Source organism: Leopardus geoffroyi, chromosome E1 (assembly GCF_018350155.1).
Source record: "Leopardus geoffroyi isolate Oge1 chromosome E1, O.geoffroyi_Oge1_pat1.0, whole genome shotgun sequence".
Taxonomy (NCBI): domain Eukaryota; kingdom Metazoa; phylum Chordata; class Mammalia; order Carnivora; family Felidae; genus Leopardus; species Leopardus geoffroyi.
In genome coordinates, this window is record NC_059330.1 from 10,556,506 (window position 1) to 10,571,589 (window position 15,084).

The following is a 15,084-nucleotide window of genomic DNA, read 5'->3' on the forward strand; positions in this document are numbered from 1 at the left end:
CTACGCTATTTTTAAAACACTTTAAGCATGCGCCGCCAAGAAAGGTATACATCCGTGGCAAGTTGCTCAACACGGTAGGTGTGTCCGTGATTCGGAACAGTGCTGTCTCTGATACATTGTGGTTAGTGCCGTGTGGCACATGCACCTTTTCTTCAGTGACACGTGCTGAAACTTGGCATTTAAGAGCGAGGCGTGAGATTGATTCAGTATATGATTCCTCTGTGAAGCAGTGTTTTTAGCACTGGGTGGTGCACGAATGAATTGCTTTGTTGAGATATGTGCGAACGCTGCGTTTAACAGGGCAAGGTGTGTAATAGGTTTGTGAAACACTGTATTTTGTTGTACTGTTTCACGGATGTACTTGCTTAACAATGTATGTTAAAACTTGGCGTTTAACAGGGTCCAGTGTATTTAGATTCTGTGTAGCATGTCTCTGTGTTTAACGCTAGTATCGTGGGATTTGTGTAGACCTTTCCTTAATGACGTATGTGAAAATTCTGTGTTCAGGGCCCTTGGGTGGCTTGGTCTGTTAAGCATCCAGACTGTCGACTTTGGCTCAGGTTGAACTCACGGGTTTGTGAGTTTAAGCCCCGCATCGGGCTCCATGCTGACAGTGCAGAGCCTGCTTGGGATTCTCTCTCTCTCTCTCTCTCTGCTTCTCCCCCTCTTGCACACGCCTGCTCTCTCTCACTCAAAATAGATAAATAAACATTAAAAAAAAAAAGAAATTATATGCAAGAATCAAATGGTGGGGGGGTTGCCTGCGTGGCTCAGTCAGTTGAGCATCCGACTTTGGCTCAGGTCATGGTCTCAGAGTCTATGATTTCAAGCCCCTCATTGGGCTCTGTGCTGACGGCTCAGAGCCTGGAGCCTGCTTTGGATTCTCTGACTCCCTCTGTGCCTGCCCCTCCCCTGCTTGTGCACACTCTCTCTTTCTCTATCAAAAATAAATAAGCATTAAAAAAAAAAGACATACTGAAGAATATTCTTCAGGCTGAAAGCAACTAAACTCAGATGGGAATTCATACACACACACACACACACACACACAAACACAGAACTGATAAAGGTATCTCTAATCATAAAAAATTATATAAATGCATATTTCATCTACTCTTTTCCCTTAACTGATTTACAAATTAAGTTTTAAATCGATGATCAACATATAAGAGCTGAATCCATGGAACTTTTAGGAGAAAACATAGGGGTGAATCTTCACGACTTTGGATTTAGCAGTTGATTCCTATATAACACCAAAAGCACAAGTAACAAAAGAAACACAGATAAATTGGACTCCATAAAAATAAAAAATGTCTGTGCATCAAAGGACACCGTTAAGAAAGGGCAAGGACAACTTATAGTATGAGAAAAAACATTTGCAAATCATGTATTTGATAAAGGTCTAGTATCTAGAATATATAAAGAACTCTTCTCCAAAGAAGATGTACGAATGGCCAATAAGCCTATGAAAAGATGCCCAGCATCATTAATCATGAGGGGGATGCAAAATGAAGATCACAATGAAATATCATTACAACCTATGAGAATGGCTATTAGTAAACAAAACAAAACAAAACAAAACAAAACAAAACAAAAACACAGAGCTGCCAAGGGTTTGGAATAGTTGAATCCCTTGTGCACCGCTGGTGGGAATGGAGAACACTGCCGACTACAGACAAAATGGTGTTTCCTGAGAACATTAAATACAAAATTAATATACGATATTCATAGCATTACCAACAACAGGTGGAAATGTCAAATATCCACCCACAAATGAATGGAGAAACAAATACGTATATACACACGATGGAATATTATTTTTTTAATTTTTTTTTAACATTTATTTATTATTGAGAGAGAGAGAGAGAGAGACAGAGCATGAGCGGGGGAGGGGCAGAGAGAGAGAGGGAGACACAGAATCCGAAGCAGGCTCTGGGCTCCGAGCCGTCAGCACAGAGCCCAATGCGGGGCTTGAACTCACGGACCGCGAGAACATGACCTGAGCCCAAGTCGGACGCTTAACCGACTGAGCCACCCAGGCGCCCCGACAATGCAATATTATTAGGCCATAAACAGGAATTTGATTTTGACACGTGGTAGAACAGGGATGACCCTTGAGAACATTATGCTAAGTGAAATAAGCCAGACACAAAAGAATGAATACTGTCTGATTCCACTTATATGAGTACCTAGAATAATCAGATTCATAGAGACAGAAGGGAGGGTGGTGGTCACCAGGGGCTGGGGGAGAGGGAGGGATGGGAAGATATGATTTAATGGGTCTGAAGTTTCCGTGGGAGATCATGAGAAAAGTCCTGGAGATGGATGGTGGTGATGTCTGCACGAGAACGTGAATGTACTCAATGCCACAGAATTGTACACTGAGAGTTAAAATGGTTAAGCTTATGTTATGTGGATCTCACCACCATAAAAATAAATAGATTTTTTAACTGAAAAAGAAATGTTAGAGGGTGCCGCGTGGATTGCAACTCACAATCCATTGCTGCGTCGTGGGGAAAGGATACAGGGCTGGGCTGGGAGGAGATGTCTGCTGCAATCCCCTCTCTTCTGCTGAGGGAGGGTGGGTTACAGACGGGGCTCAGCCCTCAGTAGAAGGTGAGGTCTGACCACCTCTTTCTTTTTTTTTTTTTTTTTTAATTTTTTTTTTTCAACGTTTATTTTTGGGACAGAGAGAGACAGAGCACGAACGGGGGAGGGGCAGAGAGAGAGGGAGACACAGAATCGGAAACAGGCTCCAGGCTCTGAGCCATCAGCCCAGAGCCTGATGCGGGGCTCGAACTCACGGACCGCGAGATCGTGACCTGGCTGAAGTCGGACACTCAACCGACTGCGCCACCCAGGCGCCCCGACCACCTCTTTCTTTAAAAAAGCCGCACCCTTGGGGCGCCTGGGTGGCTCAGTCGGTTGAGCGTCCGACTTGGGCCCAGGTCACGATCTCACAGTTCGTGAGTTTGAGCCCCGCGTCAGGCTCTGTGCTGACGGCTCAGGGCCCGGAGCCTGCTTCGGATTCTGTGTCTCCCTCTCTCTCTGCCCCTCCCCTGCTCGTGCTGTCTCTCTCTCAAAAATAAATAAAGATTAAAAATAAATAAATCATAAAAAGCCACACCCTTGTGGAATTAGAGGATAATCTCTAGATTCTGGAAGGAGTTGGCTATATAGACATTAAAGCTGACGGCAATGCTTCCATCCATGGTAGGTGTGAGGGGAGCGGGGAAGCCTGGCTGAGTTCTACAGGAGATGGAGGGGAAATAGGTCTGTGAGCCTTTCTGCTTCACCTGGAGAATGAGCCTGCCCTGAGCCAGCCTGGCCCACTTGGATGGCTTAAGGAGCCACAGTAGTGGCTGTGACACTTGGGGCCCTGCCTGGCGAGGTGCTGTGCCTAAACCCTTGAAGACTGTGGCCAGCACAGCCTGCCCTACCCCCACCGCCTGGACCCAGCTCCCATCTGACCCACTCCGCCCAGCTCATGCCAGGGAAGAAGTGGTAAGGACCAGAGGGGCAGTGGGCAGGGCTGAGTGCAGACAGGCATGCTCCTGGCCGGCTGCAGTCCTCTTACAGGGCCCAAATTAGTTTGGCCTCCTGGGAAGATCTGCATCTCTGGAGCCCAGATCTTGAGCTGTGGTTGGGATGATTTACGATAGTAACAATTAAGAATGGTAAACAGTGCCTGTTTGTGGCCAGCTCCCTTTGAAAGAGAATGCTCCTAGGTTTTTTTTGCGTCTGGGGAAACTGAGACAGGGAGAGCAACAGTGTATGGGACACGGGCACACAGCGGGTAAGTGGCCCAGCTAGAACGCTGGCCACGCCCACTCCACAGCCCCTGTGCTAGGCAAAAAAAAAACCTGTTACAGGATTTGGGCGTTGGGTGGGTCATTTGGTGAAGGGTTCAAGGAAGCCATGGATTTGGTCCAGATGGAGTGCTACTAGAAAGCCGGCGACAGCTTTATCATTGGGCACTTCGTGGGATGGATGGTGGCCTTATTTGCATCTGTTCTTAGATGAAATTATGAAGCGGCTTTGTTTTGTTTCATTTTTACCCCTGGTCCCAGAGTAACCTCTGAGGCTGGTAAGTCTATGAAGGTCCTTACATCCCAACAGAACAAAATGGCCTGGCTGTGAGCCTCAGACGGGCTCATGATCATGCTGAGATCTAGCTACAACTGTTAGATCAGTTCCAGATGTCAGGGGCTGCTTTTCCCCTCTCAGTTTCTCTTTTGGCCAAGGACAGATGACGTCAGGCTCCAGGACATGAATTCATGATGTCTAGATTTTCACTCTTGTCAAGATGTTGTTGATTAAGATCAAAAGCCCGTGCATCGAACATACTCCATAGTTGACCCAAGGTCAATCTCTGTTTTTCTCTCTGTGGTAGGACCTGATGTGACAGTGACCACGCAGTAGCATTTAAAACTCTGGACAGGACAGGGGCGCCTGGGTGGCTCAGTCGCTTAAGCGTCCGACTTCAGCTCAGGTCAGGATCTCACAGCTCATGGGTTCGAGCCCCGTGTCGGGCTCTGTGCTGACAGCTCAGAGCCTGGAGCCTGCTTCAGATTCTGCGTCTCCCTCTCTCTCTGCCCCTCCCCGACTCACGCTCTGTCTCTCTCTCTCAAAAATAAATAAACATTAAAAAACTTTTTTTTTTTAATTTTTTTTTCAACGTTTATTTATTTTTTTTGGGACAGAGAGAGACAGAGCATGAACGGGGGAGGGGCAGAGAGAGAGGGAGACACAGAATCGGAAACAGGCTCCAGGCTCTGAGCCATCAGCCCAGAGCCCGACGCGGGGCTCGAACTCACGGACCGCGAGATCGTGACCTGGCTGAAGTCGGACGCTTAACCGACTGCGCCACCCAGGCACCCCTAAAAAACTTTTTTTTTAATAAAAAAAAAAAACAACTCTGGACAGGACATATAAATCGACCGTAAAATAGGCAATTAACACAAACAAAATGACTATTAACGCCTGTAATAGGTCTCAAAGCCAATAGGTCCTACAATCTAGTGGGTCTGTTTTAGAGTCAGGTCTTTTCCTTTAGCCAGTCACGGACCTTTCTACTTGCCCCATAGCACTTACATAGGTGTAACAAGATGTGCTTTAGCTCCCCTTGACTAGCTAAGAGCAAATCAAAGCTTATAGGATTGCCATGGCTACTTTAGCTAATGCATTTAGATTGGTTTGTTGGGCCTTCAGAAGTGTCATCTTTTATGACTTTTGTGAAGGTTAGAGAAAAGTGTGAACACCTTTTCTAGTTGTTTCGCTCCCTTTGTGGGCGTTGTATTTGGGGGAGTGTGCAAGGAAATGAGAACCGAGGATCCCTTCTGGAAGTTTTTAAGAATAATTTGTGTTTCTTTTGTTTTAGGAATTTCTGGATGTCCCTTTTAGGACGCATGATTGACTAGAGGGGTGGTGGTTTTAAATATCTGGATATCTCTAACAATTACTCAGGTTACACAGAATAAATTAGAATGTGGTAGACAAGTATAAGCCTGATGTCCATATGAGAAGTAATATCCTAGTGAAGTTTATATTATATTAGGAGGATAAATATCATTTCTTATAATAGGAATGAGCCAATTAGGACTGTGTTTCTAGATTTATGGTGTCTTGAGTCTTCATGGATACCAATACAATATTTAAAATTGGCCTTTGGGGGCGCCTGAGTGGTTCAGGGGTCACGTCATGATCTCATGGGTCATGAGTTGGAGCCCCACTTCAGGCTCTGTGCTGACAGCTCAGGGCCTGGAGCCAGCTTCAGATTCTGTCTCCCTCTCTCTTTGCCCCTCCCCCACTTGCGCTCTGTCTCGAATATAAATAAACATTAAAAAATTTTTTTTAATTGGCCTTTTGCTTAGTGCCCCTAAGGAAGCTTTTTTCTTTTTTTTTTTTTTCCCCAGAAATCTGATTTGGAACTTGTAGACTGAATAGTCATTGGCACTCACGCAGGGCTGGGAAAAAATCCAGCATGGAAAGAGGCCTTGTAGTACATGAGGCTAGATATTGTCTTTCTCGAAAGACTGCTGTACTTTGTTCTGGAAAACAGCTAAGCTACTAGAGATCCATTTGATCCTTTCAAGCTGTTTGTTAGAAGAAAATCCCACACTCTTTAAAGGAATTCAACAACATTTGGGACCTGACAATGGGACCTCACAAGGTCTAGCATTCAATTAAAAATCAGTAGGCCTTGGGGTGCCTGGGTGGTTCAGTTGGTTCAGCACCAACTTCGGCTCAGGTCATGATCTCACAGCTCATGGGTTCAAGCCCCGTGTCAGGCTCTGAGCTGACAGCTCAGAGCCTGGAGCCTGCTTCAGATTCTGTCTCTCTCTCTCTCTCTCTCTGTCCCTCCTCTGCTCGCACTCTCTCAAAAATAAACAAACGTTAAAAAATTTTTTTTAAAAATCAGTAGGCGTGGGGTGCCTCAGTGGCTCAGTCAGTTAAGTGGCGAGCTCTTGATTTCAGCTTAAGTCATGATCTCGGGGTCGTGGGATCAAGCCCTGTGTAGGGCTCTGCACTGAGTGTGGACTCTGCTTGAGATTCTTTCTCTACTCCCCCCACCCCCTGCTTCACTTGTGTATTCTCTTTCTCTCTCTCTCTCTCAAATATAAATAAATAAATAAACAAATAAATAAATAAATAAATATCAGTAGGCCTGACTCAAAAAGGGGAAAAATCCTGTCACAGGCTACAATGTGGATGCACCTTAAAGACATTATGCTAAATGAAATAAGCAAATCACAAGAGGACAAATGTTGCATGATTCCAATCATATGAGGTCCCCAGAGTACTCAGACTCATAGAGACAGAAAGTAGAGTGGTGGCCGCCAGGGCTGGGGGGGGGGGGGGGGGGGGGGGAGGGGGGAGGGACATTATTTTTTAAGGGAGACAGGGTTTCAGCTTTGCAAGTTTGGAGTTTGACAGTGATGGTCATACAGTAATGTGAATGTAGTTAACACATTGACTAGCACACTGAATGGCACACTTAGAAAACAGTTACGATGGTAAATTTTGTGTTATATATATTTTACCAGTATTTAATTTTTTTTTTTTTTTTCAGAAAAAAATCCATAGGCATGGAAAGAAGCGGGAAGATATTACCCATTATCAAGGGGAAAATCTATCAGGAGAAGCAGATCGCTAAGTGGCAGAGATGAGGTAATTAATAGACAAAGACACAGAAACAGTTATAAATATCCTCTGTGTACTCAAGAATGCAGAGGATCGGGAGTGAAAAAGAAGATACTTTAAAAAGAAAGACTAGATGGGATTTACAGCAGAGTGGATATTAGAGAGTAAAGATCAGAGAAGGCAAATACAGAGACGGGAGAAAAGAACATCAAGGACTTGTCGGACAATAGCAAATGGTCCAGCGTTCATGTCATTGAAGTCCCAGAATGAGAAGAGGCAGGAAAAACTTCAAAGAATAATGTCCTGAAATATTCTGAATTTGACAGAAACCAACAGATCGAGGTTCAGTGAACCTGAAGCACAAGGAAACATAAAGAAAACCACATCAAGGCACGTCCGATTAATAATTGCTTTAAATGTAAATGGCCTAAAGACTGCAAACAAAAGGCAGGTATTATCAGACTGGGTAAAAAAGCAAGACCCAAAATATGCCCTCTATAAGAACCACGCTTTAAATATAAAAACACGGCTGGTTAAAAGTGTGAGAATGAAAGAGATATACCAGCCAAGCACTCCATAATACACACATGAAGTAGCTGTATCAGTATCAGACAGAGAAGACCGCAAAAGGACTATTAGCAGGGTGATAGGGAAACATTTCATAATATGCTGCATTCAGGGGAGGACAGGACACTCCTGAATATGCACGCACTTAAATAACAGGACTTCAAAATGCATGAGGCAGAAACTGATAGAATTGCCAGGGGAAGTAGACCACCATTTATGCGCATCCTATTTAGAATATATTTATAAATAATCCACCATTATAGTTAGAAATGTTCACATCCCTCTCTCAGTAGTTGATAACTGTAGATAAAATCGGTAGGGACACAGAAGGTTTAGCAATGCTGTAAACAATGTTGACCTAATTACCATTTTTTAAAAGACTCCACCCAAAAGCAAGAGTTCTCAACCGTTCCTCTTTCTCTGTGGTTCCCTCCCTGGCTGAGGAACAGCATTCTTACTCTCTCCTGATTCCCGAGTAAATCCGCAGGGGACATGCTTGCTGTGCACGTGAGAACCTACCGTATTCTGTGCTCCAATGGAGTGTTTGTGGACCTCCCTGGACAAAAGGCTGACCCGGCGACCCTGTGCCTCCTGAAAGAAAGGGGGAATCACAGAATGGCAGCCTCAGACCATGCTGGAAAAGCACCCAGCTGAGACAGATCCATGCACCACTCTGGGGCTTTGGGATTTAGTATCCTGGTTTAACTGGGGATATAGAACTGATAAAAATACCTTACCGAAAAGGTAAGCCAGGGCCATGTGGAAAACCAGATCCTTCGTCAAGGGCTCAGCTGGAGAAAATCAAACACGTTATTGAAAAAAATCAGAAAACAAGCCATCATTTTTTCAAAGGGACACTCACTCTGTCATATTCCCATACCTCCAGCAAGGAGGGAAGGTGACCTTGAGATAGAGGGTTGGCCCCTGTAGGGCTTTGTACCAGATCTGAGAGAGGTGAATGAGTTTGTCGTTTCATTAAGCTCCATGGTCCCCCTGCAACTTTTCTGACTTTGATTCTGTCGCCTACAGTTTTTCTCTACATTCTGCTGTGTTGTTTTTTTTTCTTTCTTCTGTTCCTCTAGCTAATGAGTTCCAATTCCCATTTGCTTTTACCTTTGAAGGAGTCCAGTGTTTAGAGCAAAATGTTCTTCAGGATTTGGGGGACTCTGACTGTTTTGTCTAGCCCGTATAGGGAAATCTGTCTCGCCGAGCGATCTATAATTATTCGGTATGGGGATGATTTGCTGGTAGCTTCAGAAACTGAAGTGTAACGCAGAAGTGATACTTTGGCTTCTCGCCATTCCTCACCTGGCGGGGACATACGGCCTCACTAGACAAACTGCAATATGGCCAAACTGGGGTCACATATTTAGGGAATTTGTCGTGGAAGTCCACAAAGTGTTAGAATGCTGAAGTTAGCCAATTTCTCAGATGAGATAGCCAACAACAACAACAACAACAACAACAACAACAAAGCAACAATTTGGGGGACAAGTGACATATTCTCCACAGTGGATTCCAGCTTTTTCAAGAGTGGGCAAATCCTCTGATAGACCAACCGACTGATAATACTCTAGACCCTTGTGTCGGATCCCTAGAATCCGCAGGAAGCTTTTGAACCATTGAAATTGGTCACGGTCTCTCCCCACGCTGTGAGGATTCCAAATTTTGAAAAAGCTTTCCACGTGATTTACCATGGAAACAAAGACACTGACTGCTGGCAGAATTGAGCTCTGAAGCTGGCATTTGACTCTAGACCGAGTCTAGAGTTTTTTTCTCAGTTCTTCTGGATGCCTCCACGCTGTGGTGGTGGCAGCCACACTTATGCAAAGAGCTCAAGCCTTTCTTTGGATCATGTGACTTCTGTGTATGTCCTGGACCGTCTTTTTTTTTTTTTTTTTTTTTTCAACGTTTATTTATTTTTGGGACAGAGAGAGACAGAGCATGAACGGGGGAGGGGCAGAGAGAGAGGGAGACACAGAATCGGAAACCGGCTCCAGGCTCTGAGCCATCAGCCCAGAGCCCGACGCGGGGCTCGAACTCACGGACCGCGAGATCGTGACCTGAGCTGAAGTCGGACGCTTAACCGACTGCGCCACCCAGGCGCCCCTGGACCGTCTTTTAAGTGCAGGAGCAGTGCAGGTGCACGATCAGGCCAGTAATGTGTCATCAACAAAATCATCTGAGTCAAACATCTGAGAGGAATTTTAAAGGCACTAGACTCTTACCAATGACGACCAAACAGGTGACCTTATCCAAAATGTATCAGAGACGTGCTGTCTGTCGGCAGAATTCTTTTCGGGCCACTGCCAAGGTGAGCACAGGAGACACTTGGTGGCAGTTCGATTCCATAGAATTGACACCTGTGGAAAGTAAGAGATCTGTGTCTCGTCATGTCTGCGGGATTTGCAGGTGACCTGACGTCCGCTGTCATTCAGGAGGCGTGCAAATCATGCTGGGATCTGCCCTGTCCCCTCAGCCCTGAAGACAAGTGGAGTGGATGAATCCAACACTGAAAACTTCATTTAGAAGTCTATAGGTGAGGGGATGCCTGGGTGGCTCAGTCGGTCGAGCGTTTGACTCTTGCTTTTGGCTCAGGTCATGATCTCACGGTTCGTGGGATTGAGCCCCGCATCAGGCTCTGCTCTCTTTCTGCCCCTCCCCTGTTCGTGCTCTCCTACTCTCTCTCTCTCTCTAAAAATAAATATTAAAAAAAAAAAAAGATGTCTGTAGGTGAAAATGGCCTATAGCACCCCCTCAGAAAGTATGGTGTCTCTCCCTTTGAACTTATGAACTTCAGTTTGATAGGCTGATGAATTTGGGTCTGTGCCCGATTTGGTGAATCCTCTCATAATCATGTTCAATACTTACAAGGGCTGTGAGACCTAAAATCATAAGGACCTGGAAGGGCCCATTGGAGGACATCGGAGGAGGCCTGCCATCCAATGCTGGGGGGATTTCATGTACATAAAGGTGTTCCAGAGGAGGGGTGCCTAGGCGGCTTGGTCAGTTGAGTGGCCAACTCTTGATTTTGGCTCAGGACATGATCCCAGGGGCGTGGGATCGAGCCCCACATCGGGCTCTGCGTGGAGCATGGGGCCTGCTTACGATTCTCTCTCTCCCCTCTGCTCCTCTCCCCACTCACATGCACACTCTCTCTATAATATAAATAAATAAGCACATAAGTAAGTAAGTAAATAAACAAATAAATAAGTAAATAAATGGTATTCTAGAGGAAAGATGCCTGTCACCACACAGGGAGGGACCCTTTTACATGTTTTGATATGGTTATCAAACTGAAAGAAAAATCCAGTTGGATTCAGGCTTCTGATGTGAAGTCAGCATCTCAGGAGGAAGGGACTGATGTTCCCACAAGGACTTGAAACAAGTTTTCTAGAATCACTGACATTGATATTGAGCTCAATAGAAAAGAGCTTGCTTTTTTTTTTTTTTAAGAAAAGAGCTTTTCTAGTGAAATTATTATTATTATCATAATATTTGTTTAATGATTCAATCGAGTAGCATCTAATCTAGCAGATAGGAAGGAGCTCCACAGAGCTTTATGAAACAGAAGACTTTTATAAGCAGAAGGGAGCAGGAACAAGAAAGTTCTACCAGGCAGAAAAGCAAGTTGCTTATTACAAGGTCACTTTCCTTTAGGAGATTGCCAAGGGTCTATCAGTAAGGTCTGATTTCTAGAAGAGCCAAAACTCTAAGTTAAGTCTCTGTTGACATGGGCTTAGCATAAGCAATTCCATTTAGGGCCTGCTGTTTTTAACAAGTAAAACGAAAAGATATTTTTTCCTCCCTTACGTAATCAAATATTTGCTTTAAGTAAATTAAGCATATCGTTGGGACACACATTTAAAGACTCTTCTTCCTCAAGTCCATATTGTACTGAATTTTCTAATTTATCCCAACGTGATTCTGATAATTACTTTGCTTCACATTTCCCCACACAATCGCTGAATATTTCAGTGGCTGCAAAATGCCAAGAGAAACAGAAATGGAGATCATTAGAAATTATGCTATTACAATAAAATAGTAACAAAAGGGTAAATAAAAATAAGGTTGAATTTCCTTTCCAAAAGGAATGAGATCTTTTCTCCTCCTTTTTCTTAGAACATTTCAGAGAGAAAATTGTATTTGTAAAGAATTCCTGTGGTGCCTGGCTGACTCCGTTGGAAGAGTGTGTGATTCTTGATCTCAGGGTTGTGGGTTCGAGCCCCGTGTTGGGTGTAGAGATCACTTAAATAAATAAGACTTTTTAAAAAAATAATAAAAAAAAGATGTAAAGAATTCCTCTGTCCTTTTGATACGCATGCGAATCTTATCGGAGGTTAAATAAGCCTCTTATCAGAATTAAAACCCAGGAATATTTTTCAGCAGGGCCTGGGAGCCATCTCTTTTCAATGTCAACATCAAGGAAGACAATGCCCCATCGCCCTGTCACTGTGGGAATCTAGCTGAGGCATCTCAACTACCTGCTCGTCGTAGAGGTACAAGAATTTTCTTTTCTTTTCTTTTTTCCAGATAGAGGCCATTAACTTGCACAGATGGCCACTCCAATGACCAGGTGAATGCAGAGTGAACTCTGAAAGCACGTGGAGTGAGCAGGACTGTTGAGTCTCCTCACCCGACAAGTGCTCATACCTGGGAACATGCACACAGGGGTTGTATCTGCTTGGCTTATAGGGAAGCAGGATGGGGAGGGTGCCTGGCTGGCTCAGTCGGTAGAGCATGTGACCCTCGATTTGTAAGTTCAAGCCCCGCATCGTGGTTGTTTGCTTTTTAATTAAAAATAAAATCTTTTTTTAAAAAAGGGTGGGATTTCTTTTCTGTCTTAATAATTTTATTTGTTAAATAGCAGGTCACCTGGGACACAGGCCAGGCTGAGCTCATGCTTACTCAAAACCAGAACTATTCCTTTTCGACATTTGTAGGGAGGGTTTTCTGGGTTGGCAGGTTTTATTTTTACAAATGAAAATACAACAGTGTAAGGGTCTGTCTTCAGTGTTACTGTAGAGGACAGTTTTACCCAATATTTCATCAGGCCATAAAACGGATCCAGCACTGTGTTTCCTTACTGCCCACCACCCAGCCAGGACTATTTCAGGTCTTCACCCCATTTCCGGGAGCAAATTTCCATGTTAGTGAGGGTAGGACAGGCTGTGGTGCAGCAATAAGTAAACCCATACATCTCATTCACTTCATGTCAGTAGCGTTTCTTCCTTGCTCAGAGCATGGTTTATCGCAGATCCGGGCAGTTAGGGGGATCCCTGGGCCACGCGATCGAGGGGCTGCTCTAACAACCGCAGAATGGGAAGCATACAAACAACAAATATCTCTTTCCCACAGTCCTGGAGGTAGGGAAAGTCAACATCAGGATACCGGCAGATCTGGTGTGGTGGCTGATGAGAGCCCACTTCCTGGTTCCTAGACGGCTGTGTCCTCACGTGGGGGGTAGAGACTAGAGATCTCTCTGGGACTCTTTTATAAGGGCACTAATCCCATTCGTGAGGGCTCCACCCTCATGATCCAATCACCTCCCAAATGTCCCACCTCCTAATACCGACGTATGGTGGATCAGGATGGGTGGGGGGTGGGGTTCAGTCCACAGTAAGAATTAAGAATGCAGGTTCCTTCAGGTTGTGGTTTCACCATCTCCAACATGAGGAGTGGCCTCAGAAACTGGAGCCACAAGCCAAATCACCAGATCTCCAACCCTGAGAATCACCTGAGAATCTTAGAGTCGGTGACCTTCAACAGGTCACAGAGGAGAAACCAGCCAGACGTCAGCACCCTGCTGGGACCTTGACCACAGAGTCGTGTGGGCTCTTGTGAATTCCAGAACTGACCTTGAAAGTCCAGGAAGCCCCCTAATTGGGTTTGGGACCCAACAGCCTGGCCGAGGAGCCTGGAGAGACTTGTGCGGTGAGGGCTCACCTAAGCAAGGAACCTGGCATCAGAAAACATTGGGTTCAAGTCTTGGCTTACGTCTGACTAGTCATGTGTCCTGGCTTCTGGAGAAATGGATACTCCACATGCTGCATGAGATGGTGTGGAGACTTAAGGAAGCTGATGTTTGGGAGGATGCTTTGAACTACAGGGCACAAGACAAATGCTGTACAACTTAATACGACTCATCTTGCTTATGCAGAGCATTTCCACTTGCTTCCATTCAAAGTAGATCACGGCAACTCCTTGCAGCGCTATTGGGTGGGATTCTCGCTAGACGAAACCTTCCCTCAGGGTCTCCTCGGAGGCTTCCCCCATCCAAGTTCTAAGCCTGCCAGCCCCAAAGTCTGGGAGGTTGTGTAGCTCACGGGTTCACCACATGATGATGGCAGGGCCCTACAGATGCTTCTAGGAAGCTTTTCTGGGCACACACCAGACAAAGTCTGGACCCTATCCCCACCTCTGCCCCAGTCTCCAAAAGTTAGGATCACCCTCGGCCCTCCGTCTTCGCCCCTCGTCTCCCCAACTCTGGCTTTGGGATTTCTTGGCATCATTATTTTGCCCCCAGCTTGCTAACCGAAGCTTCTACTGTGAAGCCACTTGTCCCACACCAAGTCCCTCCGTCTCAGTCCCCGCAACACTGCTTCCCAGAGCTGAACCAGAGTGGGAGGAAATCAACGAAGAAGAGCCCCTGGATTTCAGGACAGCTGACCTTAAAAACTCTGCGGCACCTGGGTGGCTCAGTTGGTTAAGCGTTCGACTTCAGCTCAGGTCACGATCTCGCGGTTCGCGAGTTGGAGCCCCACATCGGGCTCTCTGTGCTGACAACTGGAGCCTGGAGCCTGCTTTGGATTCTGGGTCTCCCTCTCTCTCTGCCCCTCCCATGCTCGTGCTCTGTCTCTCAATAATAAATGAACATTAAAAAACAACAAAAAACTCTTCTGATGGATGTGGGGGAACACCAGCTGGGGAATCAGGAGTTTGGAGCTGCCCTACTCTGCCACCAGCCAGCTGGGAGGCATTCACTGAGACGTCCCTTCTCTGGGTTTGCATCTGTAAAAGGCAGGGTTTGGACACGGTGACCTCTGCTGAAATTCTGAGGTGGGGAGCTGAGGCAGGGAGGAGACACAGCATGGGAATGCCTGGCTGGCTGACCCCTGCTGCCCCCGACCAGAGGTAGGCCTGGGGTCCTCCTCCCTCTAGTTTTTATGAAGCAAAGACTCCTCACCTACACCTCCAACTCTCTCCTTCTGCCAGGACAGATGCCCGGTGACAATCTATTCCCAGGGCCATCTGAGGCAGGAGAGACCAGAAGAGCAGGACCCCAAGTCTTAGTGGAAGGTGGCTGTGCCCTTGGCCTTTGGCCTGAGCCCTCCTGCAACCCCCAAGTGGGGTGTTGGACACTCAGGTCCCAGA

At 45.8% G+C, this 15,084-nt stretch overlaps 2 long non-coding RNA genes across 2 annotated transcripts in view; both read left to right on the forward strand.

The window, feature by feature from the left end:
- The window catches only part of LOC123603089, a 65,680-nt gene extending 57,984 nt beyond the window's left edge, over nucleotides 1–7,696 (forward strand). Inside the window, exon 2 of the long non-coding RNA XR_006714736.1 lies at nucleotides 7,073–7,696. This is a non-coding gene — a long non-coding RNA (uncharacterized LOC123603089). The remainder of the gene's footprint in view (nucleotides 1–7,072) is intronic.
- Nucleotides 7,697–9,822: 2,126 nt separating this feature from the next.
- Nucleotides 9,823–13,069, forward strand: LOC123603090. Its single transcript, XR_006714737.1, has 3 exons — nucleotides 9,823–10,249; nucleotides 12,100–12,209; nucleotides 12,244–13,069. It is a non-coding gene; the product is annotated as an uncharacterized LOC123603090 (long non-coding RNA).
- The last annotated feature ends 2,015 nt before the right edge of the window (nucleotides 13,070–15,084 follow it).